At 40.8% G+C, this 23,852-nt stretch overlaps 1 protein-coding gene across 5 annotated transcripts in view; it reads left to right on the top strand.

Moving 5' to 3' along the window:
- ZBTB8A (zinc finger and BTB domain containing 8A) overlaps positions 1 to 23,852 on the top strand; it is a 64,543-nt gene that overhangs the window by 13,850 nt on the left and 26,841 nt on the right. The window contains exon 1 of one of the 5 annotated variants that reach the window (XM_059377052.1): positions 22,511 to 22,684. The exons of the other annotated variants lie outside the window; for them this stretch is intronic. The gene's annotated coding sequence lies outside the window, so the exon portion shown is untranslated. Of the gene's footprint in view, positions 1 to 22,510; positions 22,685 to 23,852 lie in introns of those variants that run through there. 5 annotated transcript variants of the gene reach the window in all.

Here is a 23,852-nt window from a genome sequence, read left to right on the forward strand (position 1 = left end):
AAATTGCTTGGTCAGAAAATATACGCATTTGTAATTTTTTTTTTTTTAAAGATTTTATTTATTTACTTGAGAGAAAGACAGTGAGAGAGAGCATGAACCAGGAGAAGGTCAGAGGGAAAAGCAGACTCCCCATGGAGCTGGGAGTCCGATGCGGGACTCGATCCCGGGACTCCAGGATCATGACCTGAGCCGAAGGCAGTCGTCCAACCAACTGAGCCACCCAGGTGTCCCTGCATTTGTAATTTTGAGAGCTATTGCAAGTTTGACCCCATGGGGTTGTATCAATTTATATTCCTACCAGTAATGATTGAGGGTACCTGTTTTCCCACATTCTTTTTTTTTTTTTTTTTAAGATTTTATTTATTTTTTTTTATTTTAGAGAGAGCACATGAGTTGGGGGGGGAGGGGCAGAGGGAGAGGGAGAGAAAGAATCCAAAACAGACCCCACACTGAGTGTGAAGTCCCATGCGGGGCTTGATCTCACAACCCATGATATCATGACCCATGAGACTGTGTCCTGAGTGGAAACCACATTTGGATGCCCAACCAACAGAGCCACCCAGGTGCCCCTGTTTTCCCTGTTCTTATCAATATTATTATCATATTTTTGGATTTTTTGCTGCCTTGAGAGGGGAAAATGATCCATCAGTGTGGTTTTAATGTGCATTTATATTTTTATAACCAAGGTTAATCATACTTTCCATATGATAAGGTACATTTGTGTTTCTTTTCCTGGGAACTGTCCTTTGTCTCATTTTGTCTTAGGGTTATTGTTTTCTGACTTGCCAGTTTCTTAGAAGCTCAGTGGAGGTGACCCTTTTCTCTGATAGACTTTTTTGCCATGTTGTCCTATGTCTTTTGCCTTTGCTTCTGGTATGTTTTGCCCATGCAGGATTTTATTTCATCTTTATGTAATCAAGTGTATCAACCTTTTATTTTATGGCTTCTGTATTTTGAGTCCTAAGCCCTTCCCACTCTGAGTTTATCGTCTCCCATATTTCCTCTTAGAACTTCTATGGCTTTTTGTTCACACTTCCAATCTTTGATCCATCCATATGGAATTTATCCTGGTATGAGATGGGAAGTGTAAATCCAGCTTAATTTATTTTTTTCTGGAAGGCTAAAATTGCCTCAGTGCCACTTATTAAACTGCTCATTTTTTTCAGCACAAGTTCATCATATATTAAATTCCCACCGATACTGGAGCTTATGTGTGGATTTTCAAATATACTCCACTGGCCTTTTTCTTTATCACTAGCATCACGGTTTTAATTAATGAGGAAGTATAATTAAATAGATGTTGGTGCTAATTCCTTCTCTTTGTTCTTCTTCTTTTTATTTATTTATTTGACAGAGAGAGAGAGAGAGATCACAAGTAGGCAGAGAGGCAGATGGGGCGGTGGGGGGGGGCGGGAAGCAGGCTCCCTGCTGAGCAGAAAGCCCAGTGTGGGGCTCGATCCCAGGACCCTGAGATCATGACCTGAGCCGAAGACAGAGACTTAACCCACTGAGCCACCCTGTTGCCCTATTTGTTCTTCTTTTTCATAATTCAACTAGCTATTCTTATTTATTTTTCCATAAAACTTTAGCAGCAACTTGTATTGATCTTAAAATAACCTGCTGGTATTTTGTTACAGTCACGTTATTATAATATATTTTAGGAAGAACTAACACCCAATATGTCGAATTTTTTAGTTCAAAAGTCTTGGCTTTCCATAGTCTCCTCTTATGTCTCTTAGTTTTCTTCTTATGAGTCTTATGCACTTCTTGTTAAATTTATTCCCAGGTATTTTATAATTTTGGTGCTATTATAAACAGGAATCTTTTATTCCATGTACCTCTTATCTAATGTGGGTTTTTTTTTTTGTATATATGAAAGTTACTGATTTCTAATACTCATTTTATAACCTCTTTCCCCTGCTTCTTGTTTGTGGTCGTTTTGCTTTTGAATCTCTTGCATTTTCCAGGTATACAATCATATTACCTGAAAATGATGATAATTTTACCTCCTACTTTCCAGCGGTCCTTTTTGTAGTTTCTTTCTCAAGTTAATTGCCTTAGCTAATGCCTTTAGAACAGTGTTAAGTAATAGTGATATTAGTGGGCATCCTTGTTCTGTTGCTGACTTTACTGGAATGTTCTATTCAGATGCTGGGTTTTAGACTGAAATGAACATATTTTATCACCAACAAGCTTTTATTGAGACCAAATTATAGACCAGACTCTGTACCATAAAATACAGATTAAAAAAAGAAAATGAGTATTGCCCCTCCCTGCCTTCAAAGAATTTGCAGGAAAAGACAGATACACAAAGTAGTGTTCTAGATGTCACAGTAATGTTATGCAGAGTATAGCGGAGGTGCAAGAAAGATTGATGGCTGATCAGCTCAAGCTCCATGTCAAGATCAAATTCCAAAGAACAAGGTACTAAAGCTTATTATTAGTTTGCATTGTAATATTTTCATTAAATCCATTAGAGGCTGTCCTTGACTTTGGAGGCAACATACAGGGAAAGTCATTAAAGAACCTTTGTTAGGGGGGCCTGAGTGGCTCAGTGGGTTAAAGCCTCTGCCTTTGGCTCAGGTCATGATCCCAGGGTCCTGGGATCGAGCCCCACATTGGGCTCTCTGCTCAGCAGGGAGCCTGCTTCTCCCTCTCCCTCTGCTGCCTCTTCTGCCTACTTGTGATCTCTGTCTGTCAAATAAATAAATAGAATCTTTAAAAAAAAAAAAGAAAGAAAGAAAGAACCTTTGTTAGTTCAGTAAGGACACCGGTGAGGATACTGATCGAGCGCCTCAGACATAACAAACATTAAACTAAAGCCAGGCGTACATCTAGACGTAGTCTCTACTTGTATGGATGTTCCAGTGTCACAGGGAAACATACGTTACAATAGACAGATGCAGTCCAGCACTTGTCACAACGTACATGTGTATGGTACAGTATATAGGAAATCGGAGTTAACATCAGCCCAGGAAAGTCAAGGAAAGCTTCCCAAGGGAGGTGCTGTTTGAGCTGACTCTGAAGGAGGGGCAAGGGCGTCTCGGATCCAGAGGGATGGTTTTACTGTAGCATACGAACAATATGGACAAAAAAGTTGGCGGCATGAAGGGTACCGTGTGCCCGGGAACTGCCATGTAGCCTGAGGACGGGAAGCAAGATAGGTGTAGGAGATGAGCGAGGAGAGGTTGGCAGAAGCAGGGTCCCAGAGAGGATTAAATCCATTCATTACAGGGGCGCCTGGGTGGCTCAGTGAATTAAAGCCTCTGCCTTCGGCTCAGGTCATGATCTCAGGGCCCTGGGATCGAGCCCCACATCGGGCCCTTTGCTCTGCGGGGAGCCTGTTTCCCCCTCTTTCTACCTGCCTCTCAGCCTACTTGTGATCTCTGTCTGTTAAATAAATAAATTTAAAAAAATCCATTCATACAAACAGGGACTTTATCCAGTAGGCAGGAAGAAGCTAGTAAAAATCTTTAAGCAGCAGAATCCAGGAAAGTAACATACTTCAGGGTGGACTGAAGGGAGAAAGACAAAGGCAAGGGGACCCGTTAGGAAGTTTATTGTATTAGTTCACATATTCTCTCTAATGACATTTAGCATCCTCGTATAAGGATTCATATGACAAATTCCTCCTACAAGCCAGAAAAATGCTCATTTTTACTGGGGAAATGATGTGAGCACTATAGAAATTATTCGTTTCCCTGTTTTTATGGTTTTGGCTTGGGTTCCAGGACAAATGGTGTTAAATGCAAAAGTACAGAAATCTCTCACCTCCATTTTAAATTTCTAATTTCTATTTTTAAAAACATTGTATATATATTTTATTTAAAACTACTTGAGATTGCTTTTGAAAAGATAGGTAATCACCTTGAAAAAGGATGAATATAAAGAAAAAAATATAAGTTCCTGAAAGCATGCAGTCCTACCTCTCCCCAAGCGCATTCATCCTAAATCAGTAAAATTCCATCTCCAATACAACAGAAATAGAGGACTCATTCCCTTGCGAGGGGGCAAATTCTGTTGAACAGCTGAACCCGGTACTTCTCAATTTGTTTTACCAAAGACCGCAGTAAGAAATGTATTTTACATCATGACCCAGTACACACGTATTTGTGATTCTGCATGTTAATGTATCTGAAGGAAAAAATTCATAAAAGAATTCTTACTCCTTGCAGGAAGCTCTATTATTTTAAATTCCATTTTGTGTTCTTTAAAGCCTAGTTGTGACCCACAATGGATTGAGACAAGCGGAATGATAACTGCTGACTTAATACTTAGCAAACTTCAGTTTGCCTGCATGGAGGTATGAAAGCGCTAGATGGGGACACCTGAGCTCAAAAAATTCCATTAATTCTCAAGCTGTTCTTGGGGTGCTTGGGTGGCTCAGTGGGTAAAAGCCTCTGCCTTCTGCCTTCGGCTCAGGTTGTGATCTCAGGGTCCTGAGATCGAGCCCTGCCTGCATCGGGCTCTCTGCTTGGCAGGGAGCCTGCTTCCCTCTCTCCGGGCCTGCCTCTCTGCCTGCTTGTGATCTCTCTCTGTCAAATAAATAAACAAAATCTTTTTAAAAAAATGTTCTTTAGACTAGTCTGGCTTCTGAAGTCCCATTCGTTGGTCCGCTTTGCTTTTTGGAACCACTCTGAACGTCCATTCAGTAAATACTGATTGAGCGCTGTGTGCCAGACATTCTGCTCTGTGCTAGGGCCTTGGAGGTGAGCAAACCAGAGTCCTTGCTCTCTGGGCGCTTACAAGCTAGTGATCGTGTCCAGACGACTTGTCTGTTGGAACAACTGAAAGAAGAATTCTGCTTCTGGGCGCCTGGGTGGCTCAGTGGGTTAAGCCGCTGCATTCGGCTCAGGTCATGATCTCAGGGTCCTGGGATCGAGTCCCGCATCGGGCTCTCTGCTCGGCAGGGAGCCTGCTTCCTCCTCTCTCTCTGCCTGCCTCTCTGCCTACTTGTGATCTCTCTCTGTCAAATAAATGGATAAAATCTTAAAAAAAAAAGAAGAAGAAGAAGAATTCTGCTTCTTCTTCATAACTGCCCTTCAGTCTTGGAAGACAAATCTCATATCTCCTTTGAATCCTTTCCCCCAGTTTTGAAACCATGCCTCGTAGGACATAGTTTCTCTGACACTAGCCAGTGAGCTGTAGTGAGCTGTAGTGATATAGGGACACTCCTCCCCGCTACAGATGGGCTTGTCAAGATAACCTCTGAGAACGTGACCCTGAAGCGAAGACTTGTATCTAGTGGGAGGAAGGGAGATATTCCAACCTTTCTGGACCAGGGTTAAGATTTCGGATTCCTTTCCAAGTGGTGGTTTTGAAGAGAGGAATGCCATGCTCTGACTTAGGTTTGAGTAGATCTCTCTGGACCAACCAGAAGTTAATACAGGAGGTCTGTCTACTCAGGTGTTCTTTTATGATCCTCAGTAGGGTTTTGCCATTTTTGTTGTCTACTTCCTGTGCTTATTAAAATATTTCGTTTCAACTATTTTTGTGAAAGGGATCTTCCGTTGTATCTGCTACCTACCTATTTATTTTTGCGTATTAATTTTATAAGTGGCTGTCTTTCCAGATTCTTTTGTTTCTGAGAGTTTTACTTAATTCAGCTTACTAAGGTATAATTTACATATGATAAAATGCACCCATTTGAAGTGTACAATTCAGTGGGTTTTGACATATATTCGTGTGTAACAGTCACCATAAGTAAGATATAGAACATTTCCATCACCCAAAATTTCCCTTCTGTCTTTTTTCCCCCCCTTATGCCTTTTTGTAGTTAAAACCTCCTATCTGTCTCACTCGCAACCCCAGGCAACTATTAATCTCCTACTTTTGTCACTCTGGATTAGTCTCGCCTGTTCTAGAATTTCTTATCATGGGGATCTCCCAGTATGTAGTCCTTTGTGCCTGGCTTCTTTTGTTGAGGCTGATACTTTGGAGATTCGGTCAGGTCATTGTGTGTATCCGAGGTTTGTTCCTTTGTATTGCTCAGTACTGTTCCATGGTAGGGATGTACCGCCGTGTAGCTATTCACCAGCTGATGGACATTTTCTTTCCAGTTTGGGGCTAGTGTGAATGAAGCTGCTGTGAAAATTCTTGTGCAGGTCTCTTTGTGGGCGTATGTGTTCGTTTCTCTTGGGTAAATAGTTAGGAATGAAATCGTTGGTTCAAAAGCAGGTATAACTTTATTAGAACTGCTCAACAGTTTTCCAGATTGGCTCATTTCATATTCCCACTGACAGTGGTGAGAAGCGGTTTCTCTACATTCTTGTCAGCACTTGATCCTGTCCATCTTTATAGTTTTAGCCATTATAGTATATGTGCAATGGCTTAAAAAAAAAAAAAAAAGATTTTATTTATTTATTTGAGAGAGAGAGAGAGAGAGAGAAAGTAGAACCCAAGGCAGGGCTCAATCCCACAACCCTGAGATCATGACCTGAACTGAAATCAGGATCAGAGGCTTAACCAACTGAGCCTCCCAGGTGCCCCTGTGTGTAATGACATTTAATTGTGGTTTTAATTTTCATCTTCTGTATGAAGTGTATGAAGAATGCTATTAGGGACACCTGGGTGGCAAAGTTGGGTTAAGCGTGGGACTTAATTTGGGCTCAGGTCGTGATCTCAGGGTCATACAGTTAAGCCTCTGGTCAAGCTCTGCCCTGGGCATGAAGCCTGCTTAAGATTCTCTCTCTGCCCCTCCTCTCCATGCTTGGGCCTGTGCTTGTGCCCATGCAAGCCCCACCCCTCAAAAAAAAAAAAAAAGATGTTAAGCATCTTTTCATGTGTTAATTTGTATATCTTCTTTTGGGAACGGTCTGTTCAAATTATTCGCCAATGTCATATAGTTTGCCCTATTGTTGAATTGTTTGATGTCTACATATTCTGAGTAGAAGTTTTTTGTCAGATACATGTATTACAAACACTGTATTCTAATTCATGGCTTGGCTTCTCATTTCCTTAATAGTATCATTCAAAGTGCAAAATTCAACAAATTTTTCTTTATGGCCCATGCTTCCTGTGTGCTAAGAAATCTTTGTCTAGGGGTGCCTCTCTGGCTTAGTTGGAAGAGTGTGTCTCTCTTGATCTTGGGGTCATGGTTTGAAGCCCCACGTTGGATGTAAAGATTACTAAAATATATAAACTTAATAAAAAAAGAAGGGATGTATGTGTGGCACAGTCTTTTAAGCTTCAGACTCTTGGTTCAGCTCAGGATGTGATCTCAAGGTCATGAAATTGAGCCCTGCATTGAGTGTGGAATCTCTTTGGGACTGTCTCTCTATCTCTCCCTCTGTCCCTGACCACCTCAAATAAATAAATAAATAAATCTTTTAAAAAGATTTTTTTTTCTTTCTCAAGTAAATAAATCTTTTTAAAAATGAGGGGTACCTGGGTGGTTCAGTTGGTAATGCAACCAACTCTTGATTTCGGCTCAGGTCATGATCTCAGGGTCGTGGGATTGATCCCCACGTCAGGCTCTGCACTGAGGGTGGATCCTGCTTGAGACTCTCTCTCCCTCTCCCACTGCCCCTCCCCCTGCTCACACATTCCCTCTCTCTCTCAAAAAAAAGAAAAAAAAGAAAGAAAGAAATCTTTGCCCACCCCAATGTCTTAAAGATTTTCTCCTATGTTTTCTTCTAGAAATTTAACTTTTGCATTTAGTTTTGTGATCCATTTTGTGTTTAAAATTTGTCTGCAGTGTAAAGTAAGGGTCAAGGTTCATTTTTTTCCCCATAATGGATACTCAGTTGTTCTGGCACCATTTGTTTGAAAATATTAGTATGCCCATGTTGAGTTATTGTGGCACCCTTTTAAAAATTTATAAAATTGCTAATATATTTGTGTGTTTATTTCTAGGGGTTTTTTTTCCTTGCTTTTTTTAAATTAACATATATTTCGTGTTTCAGGAGTAAAGGTCTGTGATTCATCGGTCTTATACAATTCAGAGTTTTCATCACAACACATACCCTCCCCAGTGCCCATTACCCACCCACCCCATCCCCCCCACCCCCTCCACTGCAGCAGCCCTCCGTTTGTTTCCTGAGATTTGAAGTCTCTTATGGTTTGTCTCTCTCTCTAGTTTCGTCTTATTTCATTTTTTCCTCTCTTCCCCTATGATCCTCTGCCTTGTGTCTCAGATTCTACATATCAGTGAGAGCCTATGATAATTGTCTTTCTCTGATTGACTTACTTCGCTTAGCATAATACCCTCTACTTCCACCCCTGTCGCTGCAAATGGCAAGATTTTGTGCTTTTTGATGGCTGCATAGTATTCCACTGTAGCTATATACACCACATTTTCTTTATCCATTCATCTTTCTTTTTTTTTTTTTTTAAAGATTTTATTTATTTATTTGACAGACAGAGATCACAAGTAGGCAGAGAGGCAGGCAGAGAGAGAGGAGGAAGCAGGCTCCCCAAGGAGCAGAGAGCCCGATGTGGGGCTCGATCCCAGGACCCCAGGATCATGACCTGAGCCGAAGGCAGAGGCTTTAACCCACTGAGCCACCCAGGCGCCCCTATCCATTCATCTTTCGATGAACATCTAGGCCCTTTCCGTAGTTTGGCTGTTGTGGACGTTGCTGCTATAAACATTGGAGTGCACGTGCCTCTTTGGATCACTGTGTTTGTTATCTTAGGGGTAAATACCCAGGAGTGCAATTGCCGAGTCATACTGTAGCTCTATTTTTAACTTCTTGAGGAAACTCCATACTATTTTCCAGAGTGACTGTACCAGCTTGCATTCCCATATGGGTATATTTCTGGACTCTTCTATTCCATTGATCTACGTGTCTATCCTAATATTAATACTGCACTGGTCAGGGAGCCTGGGTGGCTCAGTTGGTTGAGCATTCTACTCTTGATTTTGGCTCAGGTCATGATCTCAAGGTTGTATGATCGAGCCCCAAATAGGGCTCTGCACTCAGCATGGAATCTGCTTGTCCCTCTCGCTCTGCTCCTTCCCTCCCCCATCTCTAAAATAAATAAATAAATAATCTTTTAAAAAATACTGTACTGTCTTGGTCACTGTAGTTATATTAAATCTTAAAACCTTGTAAGACAGGTAGGTCCCTTTTTATTCTTTTGAACATTGTTTTGACTATTCTAGGTCCGTTTCAGATCCTATAAATTTTAGAATCAGCTTGGTAATTTCTACAAAAAGAAGCTTTTTGGATTTTGATTGAGATTACATGGGATTTCATTGGTTAATCTGAATAGAATTGACATATTAACTGTTTGGTCTTCTGATTCATGTATATGGCCTGTCTCTCCATTTATTTGGATCTTTGACATTTCTCTCAGCCATTTTGTGGTATTCAGTATACAGAGTTTGAATATATTTTAGTAATTCAATCCCTTAGTGTTTCATTTTTTTTTTAAGTTTTTTTTTTTTTTAAAGATTTTATTTATTTTTTTGACAGAGAGAGAGGGAACACAAACAGGGGGAGCGGGAGAGGGAGAAGCAGGCATCCCGCCAAGCAGGGAGCCAGATGTGGGCCTCGATCACAGGACCCTGGGATCATGACCTGAACCTAAGGCAGCTGCTTAACAATGGAGCCACCCAGGCGCCGAGTGTTTCATGTTTCTTAATGTTTTTATGAATGTGTTGTTTTTTTATTTCATTTTCTAATTATTCACTATTAATTGACACAAGTAGAATTAATTTTTATATGTTGACCCTATATCTTGTGACCTTGTTAAATTCAGTTATTAGTTCTAGGAGAGTCTCTGTAGATCTCTGGGGATTTTTTATGTATATGATTTCTCTTGGGATTTACTTATTTGTACAGTGAGTAAACAGTGACAGACTTTTTTTCTTCCTTTTCACTCGCTTTTATTTATTTTTCATTTCTTATTACATTGACCAAGACCCAGGTCAATGTTGAATACAAGTGATGAGAGCACAGATCTTTGCCCTGTTCCCTATCTTGGAGGGGAAAGCATTCAGTCTTTTGCTTTTTGTACTCTTTTTTATTTTATTTTTAAAGATTTTATTTATTTATTTGACAGAGAGAAATCACAAGTAGATGGAGAGGCAGGCAGAGAGAGAGAGAGGGAAGCAGGCTCTCTGCTGAGCAGAGAGCCCGATGCGGGACTCGATCCCAGGACTCTGAGATCATGACCTGAGCCAAAGGCAGCGGCTTAACCCACTGAGCCACCCAGGCGCCCCTGCTTTTTGTACTTTTTACCAGTTCCCTTCTACTCCTATTTTGCTAGAGTTTTTATCATGAATGCGTATGTTTTTAATGAACCTAAGTTTAATTTTTCAAATACTTTTTCAGCATCTATTGATTTTTTTTTTTAAGGATTTTTATTTATTCATTTGAAAGAGAGAGTGCATGCACATGCATGGGCGGGAAGGAGCGGAGGGCAACGGAGAAGCAGACCCCTCAGTGAGCAGGGAGTCTCTTGTGAGGCTCGATCCCAGGACCCTGAGATCATGACCTGAGCTAAAGGCAGACCCTTAACCAACTGACCCACCCAGGCACTCCTCTGCATCTATTGATAATCTTTTTTTTTTCTTATTTATTCTGTTAACATGGTTAACATGGTGAATTGCGCAGATTGATTTTCAGTGATTAAACTATCTTGCCGTCCTGGAATTAAACTTAGTTGTTGCCTTTTTATATATTTGATTTACTAATATAATATACATTTTTTGTGTCTGTGTTTACAAAGGATATTATTTTGTAGTTTTCTTAGAGTGTCTTTGGTTTAGGTACAAGTATACTGGCCTCATAAAAAGAGTTGAGCAGTTTTCCTCCTTCCCTATTTCTTGAGTGTTTGTATGGGATGTGTATTATGTCTTCCTTAAGTATCTAATATAACTTAACATTGAAGCCACTTGGGCCTGGAGTCTTTTTTGTGGGCACATTTTATTTTATTTTTATTTTTTTAAAATTTTATTTGTTTATTTGTTAGAGAGAGAGAGCACGCGAGCACAGGCAGACAAAGTGGTAGGCAGAGGCAGAGGGAAAAGCAGGCTCCCTGCCAAGCAAGGAGCCCGATGTGGGACTCGATCCCAGGACGCTGGGATCATGACCTGAGCTGAAGGCAGCTGCTTAACCAACTGAGCCACCCAGGCATCCCTTGTGGGCAGATTTTAAAATTATATTTTCAATTTCTTTATTATTATATGTTCAGTTTCTTTAATTGATATATGGCTGTTCAGACTTTTAATTTTTTCTTGTATCAGTTTTGACCATTTATATCTCTTAAGAAATGTGTTCATTTCAGGGTCCCTGGGTGGCTCAGTCAGTTAAGTGTTCTACTTGATTTTGGCTCAGGTCATGTTCTCAGGGTTGTGAGACTTGAGTCCTACGTCGGGCTCTGTGCTGGGTATAACCTGCTTAAGATTCTCTCTCTCTCTCTCTCTCCCCTTCTCAGTCCTCTCTTCCCTCTCTCAAGAAAAGTATTGGGGTGCCTGGGTGGCTCAATCATTAAGCATCTGCCTAAACATCATGATCCTAGTGTCCTGGGATTGAACCCCATGTTGGGCTCCCTGTTCAGTGTGGAGCCTGCTTCTCCCTCTCCCACTCCCCCTGCTTGTGTTCCCATTCTCTCTGTGTCTCTCTCTGTCAAATAGGTAAATAAAATCTTTTTAAAAAGGGGTCATTTTGTCTGAATTGTTGAATTACTGATGAAGAGTTGTTCATAATATTTTGGGGTTTTTTTAATGTCTGTAGGATCTGTAATGATGTTTCCCTCTTTTATTCCTGATATTGGTAATTTTGCATTTCTCTCTCTCTCTCTCTCTCTCTTTTTTTTTTGTTAATTGGCCAAGCTAGAGGCTGATAAATTTCATTGATATTCATATCAGTTTTATTGCTATTGATCAGTTTATTGTTATAGAGAACTAGCTTTTGCTTTCATTGATTTTCTTCTTTCATTTGCTCAATTTCTATTTCATTTATTTCTGATCTTGTCTTTATTTATTTTCTTCCTTTTCCTTATGTTGGGTATATTTGATCTCTATTTTCTAGCCTCTTATGTAGAAATTTAACTCACTGAGTTTTAGAACTTTTTTCTTTTCTCTTTTTTAAAATTTTATTTATTTATTTATTTTTAAAGATTTTATTCATTTATTTGACAGAGAGAGAGACCATGCACGCACAAGCAGGGGCAGTGGGTGGTAGAGGGAGAGGGAGAAGCAGACTCCACACCAAGCAGGGTTTGATCCCAGGACCCCGGGATCATGACCTGAGCCAAAGGCAGACACCGAACCAACTGAGCCACTCAGGCGTCCCCTTTTTTCTTTTTTAATATAAGCATTTGAAACTATACATTTCCCCCTAAACACTGCTTTAACTGAAAACAACAAATTTTGATATATTGTTTCATGCCGTTCAAAACACTTTCTAATATTGCTTGTGATTTCTTTTATACATTGGTTATTTAGAAGTTTAATCTTCAGTTTCCAAATTTGGGGGGATTTCCATTTGCTATTGATATCTAATTTAATTCCATATGGTCAGAGAATATACTTTATGTGACTGCAATCCTTTAAATAAAAAGTTGTTTTATGGCCAGCCTATAGTCTATCTTGGTAAATGTTTGAAATACACTTAAAAAGAATGTATATTTTGCTGCTGTTTTGCAAACTGTTCTATAAACATCAATTTGGTCAAGCTGGTTGATAGTGTTTGTCAAGTGTTTTATACACATCGATTTTTCCATCTATGCCCTCTATCAATTACTGAGGAATGTTGAAATATACAACAATAAATATAAATTTACTGTATTTCTCTTCACTTCTGCCAGTTTTTGCTTTTTGTATTTTGAACCTCTATTATTAGATACATAGATACTTTTGGTTCTATTTTCTCAGTGAATTAGTACTTTTAGAACTATAAAATCTTTTTAGCTCTGGTATTGGCTTGAGCCTACTTTGATATTAATATAATCATCCATCTCTCTCTTTTTTTAAATTTTAAATTTTTATTTATTTTTATTTTTTATAAACATATAATGTATTTTTATCCCCAGGGGTACAGGTCTGTGAATCGCCAGGTTTACACACTTCACAGCACTCACCATAGCACATACCCTCCCCAATGTCCATAACCCCACCCCCCTCTCCCAAACCCCCTCCACCCAGCAACCCTGTTTGTTTTGTGAGATTAAGAGTCACTTATGGTTTGTCTCCCTCCCAATCCCATCTTGTTTCATTCATTCTTCTCCTACCCCCTTAACCCCCCATGTTGCATCTCTACTTCCTCATATCAGGGAGATCAAATGATAGTTGTCTTTCTCCGATTGACTTATTTTGCAAAGCATGATACCCTCTAGTTCCATCCACGTCATCGCAAATGGCAAGATTTCATTTCTTTTGATGGCTGCATAGTATTCGATTGTGTATATATACCACATCTTCTTTGATGGACATCTAGGTTCTTTCCATAGTTTGACTATTGTAGACATTGCTGCTATAAACATTCGGGTGCACATGCCCCTTTGGATCACTACGTTTGTATCTTTAGGATAAACACCCAGTAGTGCAATTGCTGGGTTGTAGGGTAGTTCTATTTTCAACATCTTGAGGAACCTCCAAGCTGTTTTCCATAGTGGTTGCACCAGCTTGCATTTCTACCAATAGTGTAGGAAGGTTCCCCTTTCTCCACATCCTCGCCAGCATCTGTCATTTCCTGACTTGTTAATTTTAGCCATTCTGACTGGTGTGAGGTGATACCTCATTGTGGTTTTGATTTGTATTTCCCTGATGCCGAGTGATGTGGAGCACTTTTTCATGTGTCTGTTGGCCATCTGCCATCCATCTCTCTTACAAGTAGTGTTTTCATGGTATCCTTTTTATGTTTATTTACTCGTAATATCTGTATCTTTGTATTTAAAGTGGATTTCTTGTAGAGCATATATTTGGTCATTTTTCATCCAATCTGATAATCTTTTTAAGTGGAATTGTGCATATTTGCATTTAATATAATTATCAATATAGTTGGATTTATATGTACCATCTTCCTGGGTTTTTTTTTTATTTTTTATGTCATCTCTTTTTTTTCCTTTCCCACTCTTTTCCTGCCTTTTCCTTATCCTGCCTCAAAAAAGACTATTGAGTGATTTTTATATTCTCCACTTTATCTCCACTGTTGGCTTATTAGCTTAAACTCTTTTTTTTTACGTTTAATTGTTGCTCTAGGGGTTACAACATACATTTCCCTCATCACAGTATACACTTATCACTCATCACCTATCACACCAGTTCTTGTATAGCAGGAACGGGCAAACTACAGTCTTCAGGTCAAGTCTGGATCCCTGCCTGCTTTCATAAGTAAAATCTCAGCCATTCATTTACGTGTTGTTTATGGTATGTTTTGTGCTACAGTGGCAGAGTTGAGTTGTGCAACGAGACCATTAGCCTGTAAAACCTAAAATATTTACTATCTTGCGTTTTACAGCAAAAGTTTGCAAACCTCTGATATATAATGTAGTTCTGTGTCTCATCTTTTCTTCAAGTGCTTTTTCTGCTTCTGTCTTTTCCAGAACCTCAATTACAAACATATTAGAACATTTAATATCGTCCTACATGTCACTAAGGCTCTGTTCATTTTTAAAATCATTCTTTTTTGTTTTACATGAAATAATCCAGCGCTATATCTTCGCATGCATGGATTATTCTTCTGTAATTTGTAACCTGCTGTTATTAAGCCCATCTAGTGAGTTTTAAATTTCCACTGTTGTATTTTTGTTTCTAGGAATTTTACTTGTTTTTAATATCTTCTCTTTCTCTATATTCTTCATGTTTTTCTTTAAATTTTGAATGTATGTATAATAACTGTGTTTACGTCTTTACTTGGTCTAGCATTCATTTCTGGATCTATTGACTAATTTTTCTTCTGATTCTAGCATGACTTTTATTTTTCATGTGTCTAGTACTCTTTGATGGGATGATGGGCAAGGTAAACATGTGATTTTGAGTGTCTGAATTTCGTGCCTTTATTTTATTTTATTTTTTAAAGATTTTATCTATTTATTTATTTAACAGAGAGAGACAGTGAGAGAGGGAACACAAGCAGGGGCAGAGGGAGAAGGAGAAGCAGGCTTCCTGCTGAGCAGGGAGCCTGATTCGGAGCTCAATCCCAGGACCCTGGATAATGACCTGAGCGGAAGGCAGCCCCTTAATGCCTGAGCCACCCAGGTGCCCCAATTTCATGCCTTTAAAGACCTTGAATTTTTGCTTTACTTGCTAGTTAAGTTGCTAAGGGATCAGCTTGATGATTTACGGCCTGTTTTTTAGTTTGGGGGACAGTTCTAGAATGGTCTTTACTGTTGAGTTAGTTAGTCCTTCTACTTAAGTGTTACTGTTTTACTTTCTCTATTTAATGCCTTAGGTGTTCAGTGAAGAATTCTCACTCTGGCTGGTCAAAACTTAATTGTCTCTTAACTCTCTGTAAGCTCTGGGAATTCTAATGCTTACACTTTTGTTTACTCAGACTCGGAGTTTCACACTATATGTACAGGTTAGTGTTTAGAACAGACTTAGAATACTCCTCTACAGATTTATTGACCCATTGCTTGTGTAGTTATCTCATCCAATACTTTACCCTACAACTTCCAGGTACCTCAGGCATGGTGAACTCAGCCCCTGTCCCCCACTTCCGCTTTTTTTTTAATAGGCTCCACACCGAACCTGGAGCTTGAACTCACAACCCTGAGATTAAGAGTCACGTTCTCCATGGACTGAGCCAGCCTGACGCCCATGTTCAGTCCCTTTTGATTTCACCTTCCAGTATCACAATCTAGAAAGCCAAAGTGATTGACTAACCTCCTTTGAGTCTCAGAGATCATCACCCTACTCTTTCTGTTTTTTATTGTCTAAAACCAGTTTTTTCATGTATTTTATTCAGTTTTCAAATTGTTTATAGCAGAATGCCAAGTCTAGTACCAGTTATTCCAGCATAGCAAAAGCCCAAGAATTTTACTTTGGAAAATAGTTTTCTAATTTGATTTTTGCATTTTTTTTTTTTAAAGTAGGCCCCATGCCCAGTGTGGAGCCCAATGTGGGGCTTGAACTCAAGACCCCAAGATCAAGACCTGAGCTGAGATCAAGTCAGACACCCAACTGATTGATCACCCAGGTGCCCCTACTTTTGCATCTTAAAGATACATAATATCACCTATAGCCAATAGCAGTAACTGTTTCATCGTTTCCAATATTTGTATTTTATACTTAATCATCTTGCCTAACTCATGGACTAGCACATCCAGGACAGTATTAAATAATAATATTGATACTTTCCTGGTATTTTTCCCTAAAGGTAGATGGGAAAGCACTTTAAAGAGATACCATTGCGAATTAATGTAAGCGTTGGAGGAAAAGACACTGTCAAATGGTACTGGTGAAGATATAAACTGATATAATGTTTTGGGAAGGTAATCTGTACCCACTCAGCAACTCCACTTCTAGGAATCAAGTTATCTCACAAGTGCTGAAAGATCTGTGTGCAAGGGTGTTTGTTGCAGCATCATTTATAATAGCAAAAAATTGTAAAGTCGTAACCCATGACCATGTTTCAGAGGAAGTATTAGATTTTAGCTGACAGGATATGATAGTAAAAAATTGGATATTGATTTGATGCTTCTCTAGCAGTATTCCCGGGTGTCTTGTTTTGGCAGGGGTATGGCATAGCCCTGAGAATGTTCTCCTTCTGTTAGCATAGTGTCCTTGTTTGTCTGTGCTCTGGTGACGTGCAAGAACACAGAGAAGTCTGGGTCTTTGGGCACAGGATGAGAATATGAAGGCCCCAATCTCTGACCACATGATTCAGTCTTTTTTATATAATAATTTCTGGATTTTGAAGGAATTTTGAAGCCCACTATTAGCCAGACTCTGGATTACATTAAACATGGAAGAAACTTCATTATAGAAACAGCCCCTTGAACATTAATTAATTAGAGTGCTCTTCGCTCTAAATATGTTTATATTTATAAATTTGATGCAGTACTGAATTGTAGTTAATGCATTCTTAAAAGAACTGCCCAGCCAGTTCAATACAGTTCGCACCGATGAGAGCTGATTTAGCAGCCGGTGTGTTCCTGAGTTTGAGAGGCTGCACTAATCTGTGTTCCTAGGTCATGGTTTCCCCTTCTATCGTTGTTACGTGTTCTGCTAAATGGTTTTGCCCATAATGACTTATCACAGGTATGCAGGTTTTAAGGCTAAAATTACTGTAAGAGTATTAAAAAGAAATTTTACTTCGGATTTTAAAAAGGGTACTTTAGGGGTGCCTGGGTGGCTCAGTTGGTTAAGCATCTGCCTTCGGCTCAGGTCGTGATCCCACATCCTGGCCTGGAGTCCTCCTCCAGGCTCCTCCTTCTCCTTCCGCCTACCGCCCTCCCGGCTTGTGCTCTCTCTCTCTTTGACAAATAAGTAAATACAACCTTAAAAAAAAAGAAAGTGGATATTTTACAGTGGCTTGAGCCAGGGAAACACCTTCAAAAGACTTGTCAGCTGTTAATTCGAGACTGGTGGAAGACTTCTGACATCATGGAAATTACCCTAAAGTTATTGTAGCCTGCAAAGAAATGATTCACGACTGTGTACGTGAACAAAACTGAAGGAAACTTGGCCCGCAGCTATGCTAGGACTTCAGGGGATATGAAGGAAAAAGACAGCTGCAACAGAGCTGCACCAGAGACCATGCTCTAGTGATATGATAACCTGAATTGCACTGAGGACATTAAATTAATGTTCCCATTTATGAAAATGTGTTCTCTCCGCTAAAAAGAGTATTCTCGAATGGGCTACAGGTGCAGCCTTGGAGAGTGGCACAAATTAGAAATAAATGACTCTTGGTCACACATTATAGAAACTCAAATTTCAACAGAAAAGGGAATATGAGGCGCCTGGGTGGCTCATTCGTTAAGTGTCTGCCTTCGGCTCAGGTCATGATCCCAGGGTCCTGGGATTAAGCCCCGCATTGTGCTCCCTACTCAGTGGGAAGCCTGCTTCTCCCTCTCCCACTCCCCCTGCTTCTGTTCCCTCTCTCACTGTGTCAAAAACAATAAATAAAATCTTTAAAAAAAAAAGAAAAAAGAAAAGGAAATGTATTGACTCTTATAACTACAAATCTAGAACGAGCATTGGCTCAGGCGCTGCTGGGTCCAGGAATTAGGCTAATGTCATCAGGACTCTCTAGAACAGTTTTGTCTGGCTTTCCTCTGTGTTAACATCACTGTTAGGTGGGTTAATCCCTTGTCGAAGGTATCTTTTGATAGTTCTAGTCTTTTATGTTTCTTAAGGCCCAAGCTCTCATGTAGTGAGAGCTTCGTTCTCCATGATACACCCTGAAAGAGGTCTCAGACTGATCACTCTGGTCCGTGTGCCCATGAGCTCAGCAAGACCAAGGAATAAGCAGCACTACCAAGCTGTGGAAGGCAGATCCCAAAAGAAAAACAGGAATTCCATGCTGCGAAAAAGAAAAGGATGCTCTGTCCATGACGACGACAGAGGTCCGAGTGTAATAATAGGAACAGAAGGAGGGTTATGTAGAAGTCCCCTGGAAGGTTATGAGTGACGTGACTTAATGCCTGTGATCTGATTTTTAAATATTCTGGGGGGGGGGGGGGAGTGGAGGCCAAGAGAAGACAGAAAATTATCAAAACTGATTGGCATTAAAGCTGGGTAGTAAATACGCAAGCATTCCGTATATGACCTCCTCTGCCTTGTTGTGTGTTTAAAGTTCTGCTTAAAGAAGTTAAGGACAAAAATAAGTGCAGTTTCTAGTTGACTACGGTTGTTTCTGTTTCTAAGAAAGAAAAGGTAAGAGAGATGCTGAGAGGAAAGATTGTGTGTCGTTTGCCCAGAAGGGCAAGTCTCAAGATAGATCCTTTTCTTAGACAGCCGATTTATCTATTTTTGGTCCTAGAAATGTTATCAGTCAGGGTCTACTCGGGAAAACAGAAACCACTCTGGGTATTTCAAAGAGAGGTAACTGAATGTATGAAATCGGTTCTGAAAGTCTGAGAAGGGCTAGAACAGCAAAATAGAAAAGAGGGCCCAGGGGAAGCAAGAAGGATTCTTAATACATCAGAAGCTGCCGTGCCCCTGACCTGAAGCCCACAGGTCTGTGCTGGCCGCTGTGCATTTGAGCTGCTGTCACGGTCAGGTCTGGATCTCCCAAGGACCTGCCACTTCTATCAGAGATGGAAAGTTCAAAGAGTAGAAAGGCCGTGGAGTCCGGAATCACCGACCCCTACGCCACTATACCCAACAGCCAGCAGCCAGCAGCAACTGCTGCCTTTCCACTGCCCCAGGCAACAAACTTCTTTTTCTTTGACTGACTTCCTATTGGTGCTTCCTATTGACAGACTCAAAAAGGAAGCCAGCTGCAAGGAAGGAAGCCTAGGAAATGTTGTTTGTAGATTTCCATTTCCATCAGTAGAGAGTAGAGCATGACCAGTGTTGAGTGGAGAGACAACATGTAAATGACTAGCATAGTCCATACTCTGGGCAACTTGGCATCTGTGTCTACCACTCTTCCCATGTTTAAAACTTTTTATTTTAAAGATTTATTTATTTTGAGAGAGAGAGAGTGTGTGTGTGTGCACGCGTGCCTCAAGCAGACTCCTCGCTTAGCATGGAGTCTGGTGTGGGGCTTGATCTCACAACTCTGAGACCACCCCCTGAGCTGAAACCAAGAGTTACAGCCCCAACCGACTGTACCATCTATGCCCCCCCCCAATATTTATGAGTCTGCTTTACATTATGTAACTATCCTTAGTACAAAAAAAGATGGCCTCACCCTCTCCCAAAATGGGAGATGTTAATTCCTCTTTTAGGTCAGTCATAATCAAATTTAATGGAATCAGGACCCCTAGGTGGCTCAGTCAGTTAAGTGTCTGACTCTTGATTTCTGTTTGGGTCATGATCTCAGGGTTATGAAATGGAGCTCCATGTCAGGCTTGCACTGGGCATGGAGCCTGCTTAAGAGTGTCTCTCTCTCTCTCTCTCTCCCTCTGCCCTTCCCCCTGTAAAAAAGTTTTTTTAATGGAATCATGTGATGATTCCCTGCTGGAAGTGTTCCTATCTTGGGAGCCAAAACCTTGGGGGAGAGAGAAGGCAAAAATTCTGTCAGTGGGTTACTAGAAGTAAAGGTGAAAAAGCTTCCACCTCTTAATTTCTGTGAGAATGATTTCAAATGCATTTACCATTTAAATTGATGGTAAAGCAGATTACTCTCCCTAATGTGGGTGAGCCTCATCCAATCAGTTGAAGGCCTGCATGGAACAAAAGGCTGATCCTCCCCCAAGTAAGAGAGTATTTCCTCCTACCTGACTACCTTGAGCTTGCACATTGGTTTTTCCCTGCCTTTGGACTCAAACTGAAACACTGACTCTCCCTGGGTCTCCAGCCTGACAGCCTTGAAACTGGAACTCACCCCATTGGCAGTCCTGGTTCTCAGGCCTTTAGTCTTGGACTGGAACCACACCATCAGCTCCCCTGGGTCTGACGATTTATTACCCTCCAGAATCATTTGAGCCAATCCCTTGTAATAAATCATATATGTATTCTATTGGTTCTGTTTCTCCAGAGAGCCCTAACTAATACAAGAACTATCGTATTTTCTCTCAAATTCTAAGGGCTATGATTCCCCTGTTGGGGTTGGTCATAGGCTCCATACAGCATCCCTGTTCCCCACAAACCTCTAACACCACTGGAGTTGATGTGTCTTAAGGCCTACATAGCAGAGCACCCTCCACTATAGCCTGGACCTTGTGCAGAATCTTTTCTTGCTCTGGCCACAGTTAAAATTTGCCATCTTGGGCACCTGGGTGGCTCCGTCAGATAAGCATCTGCCTTCAGCTCAGTTCACGATCCCAGGATCCTGGGATCGAGCCCCGTGTTGGGATCTCTACTCAGCAGAGAGCCTGCTTCTCCTTCTCCCTCTGCCTGCCTCTCTGCCTACTTGTGTTTGCGCACTCTCTCTCTGTCAAATAAATAAAGAAAATCTTTTAAAAATAACTCACCATCTTATGAGTTACTCAGTATAAAGGTTGAAGTAGAACCTATATGCGGTATAGTGTTGCTCCCAAACCAGAAGATTCCTACAACTTGTTTTTCTTGATGGGTAGCATAAAGTACAACAGTTTGTCTTTTACCTTATCATGGACTAATCCCAATTCATCCCAGACCATGTAACCCCTAAACCTTTCTACAAGGAGGCAGGACCCTCAACCTTCATGGTCTTTGTCACCTACCTTCAGTCATGCATTTGTCTTACTAAGGTATCAAGGATAGTGGCTGTGTTCTGCTCATTGTGTCTAGTCGGCATGGTATCATCAAGTGTGATGTCCCTGGCAGGTAAAAGCAAACTGCTGGCCGTGCTTCTTGCTAATCCATATCAAGACAAAAACATCTCTCCATATCAATGGCTGTCTTCCAGGTGCTGGTTACTATGTTGATTTGTTCCAGGGGAAAGATCACCTCTGGGAAACAGCTACAGTTAGAATTACTCATTGATTAAGGACACTGTAATCTACAGTCAGCCTCCGAGACCCATTCACCTTCTACAGAGGCCAAATAGTGAATTAAATGCAGAAGTGATGGAAATCACCACACTAACATCTTTGAAGCCTTTGCTGCTGGCATTAGTCTCTGCTTATCCCCTAGAGATGTAGTATGGGTTTTAGTTTATGCTGGTAGGGAGGGGAAGTTTGTTCCTTCTTACCGTAATAGCCCTCACATCATGATTAGGGAGCAAATGTGGGGCTTCTGCCAGTTGCTAAGTGGGACTTTTTGGAACTATACTTTAGAAACCGGGGAAATTGCCATAGGGTGAGATCAACTCAGGCCAGAACCCCATTTATCACTTGACCTCAATGAGTCACTCCCTTGACTGGTAGATCAGATGATGTTCTGGATACCTAGGGATTAACACCAGTTCAGAACTAGTATCTGGCAATCCCTGAAAGGCCCAGATATTTCTCTTTCAGAGAAATTTCAGATATGTCTTCAGTCATCCTACTGGATGGTTTCATTTACATTCATTGAGTAATGACTTACTAGGACATTATTTCAGGTCTCTTTGAGGAAGTCATGAAGGAAATGTTCCAGTATGTACTTGTGATAGTATAGTACTACTTCGATCAAGGGTTCAGTAAACCCAGTTCTATAAATTGTTGTAGGTCTGAAGTGTTTATGACAGGCTGTCATGCTCCAATATGGCAAACCAGGTCAGCGTCTTCCTTAAGAGACCTAGAGTTTCCGGTTGTTTTTGCTTTTGTTTGTTGGTTTGATTTTTTTAGTTATATAGATCAGTTTCGTAGTTTAGTAAGCTGTTCATCTAGATAATTCCTAGAGACAACATGATCAACTAGCCATCACCTGCTGTATATATATGGTAATTGTGTAAATCCACCCCTGCTGTATATATATGGTAATTGTGTACACGTTGTCTGTGGCTTTTAACCACTGTCACTTGGCCTTTGCCACTCAGTAAAGACATCTCCTTTCGTGCCATTTCCATCCTATAGGTGACAGCCACAATATCTTAGTGAAGGAAGAATCCTCTGGACATCCGGGTTTCTTCCACATTATGCCAGAAGTTCTGGCATCTCAGCTTCACTGAATATAGTCCACCCTTGAGTTCCAGTTGTGGTCTGCCCATGAAACAAGTTTTTAGAGCCATTCCCAAGTGTTTGAACTAACACATAAAATCCACAATCTCTGGTAAGTGCACCCCTAGCAATAAACCCAGCTTGTTGCAACATTGTTATCCCTCAGAATCCATTACTAAACATATTCCCATGTTTGTGCCAAGGTGAATTAGGAAAGTCTTGCAGTATTTTATGTATAAATTATCTCCTCCCACGTGATACTTTTTCATTATCCCCTTGGGAAATGCTGATTCTTGTTATGGTCTGGTGGCAATGAGGGGTGGTGAGGTGAGTCTGGAGGAAAATTGGCATCCCCTTGCAAGGTCATTGCCTCAGGTGTGTTATTAGAGTCTTCAAGCAAGGGAAAGCTCGTCTTCTCAAAGGATTGGCTGCTTCCTGGCAAGGGGGAGGCTCATGGGAATGTAGAGGCTCAAGGTTCTCAGATAGTCGGAATCCATTCACATGTTCCCATTCCAGGTCTTGGGGTCTCCTTCACCATCAATACCCATCACATAAGAGACTCGGTCGGATGTAAAATCAACTTATGTTGTAATTTTACAATCCACACAATTACATGTAGTGTCTAGGCTTTAGCTCCGTCTGTCCTGTGGCCTCACAGAGGCTCCTTTGGGGCCACCGTCGAAATTCTCTGGTTTCCTAATGGTGACTTGAGCTGGGTTTAAAGTCTGGAGCTTATCATTTCCTTTCTGTTATTGCCCCAGTACAATCAGAAGCAGCTCACCTGATGAGGATGAGTCCTTGTAGTTGTCAATTACTAATGTCATGGTCAAATACAGCAGCCTCAGGTCACCCAAAGTGTGTAATCATCATGCCACTACATGACACGGATTACCAGCATTTCCATTCTTCAGTGGGAATAAGGCCATCATTCTGTTCTGGGTCTGTTCAAGGTCAAAACAATCAGCAAACCAATCCCCAAACCCTACTTTGGACAGTCTATTTCCTCGGACCTTTTCTGTTACCAAGATGATATAATAAGAGTCCCATCAAAGGGCACCTGGGTGGCTCAGTGAATTAAGCCTCTGCCTTCAGTTCAGGTCATGATCCCAGGGTCCTGGGATTGAGCCCCACTTCGGGCTCTCTGCTCGGCGGGGAGCCTGTTTCCTCCTCTCTCTCTCTGCCTGCCTCTCTGCCTCCTCGTGATCTCTGTCTGTCAAATAAATAAATAAGATCTTCTTTAAAAAAAAAAAAAAAAAGACTCCCATCTAGAAAACAAAAGC

Source organism: Mustela nigripes, chromosome 14 (assembly GCF_022355385.1).
Source record: "Mustela nigripes isolate SB6536 chromosome 14, MUSNIG.SB6536, whole genome shotgun sequence".
Classification (NCBI taxonomy): Eukaryota; Metazoa; Chordata; class Mammalia; order Carnivora; family Mustelidae; genus Mustela; species Mustela nigripes.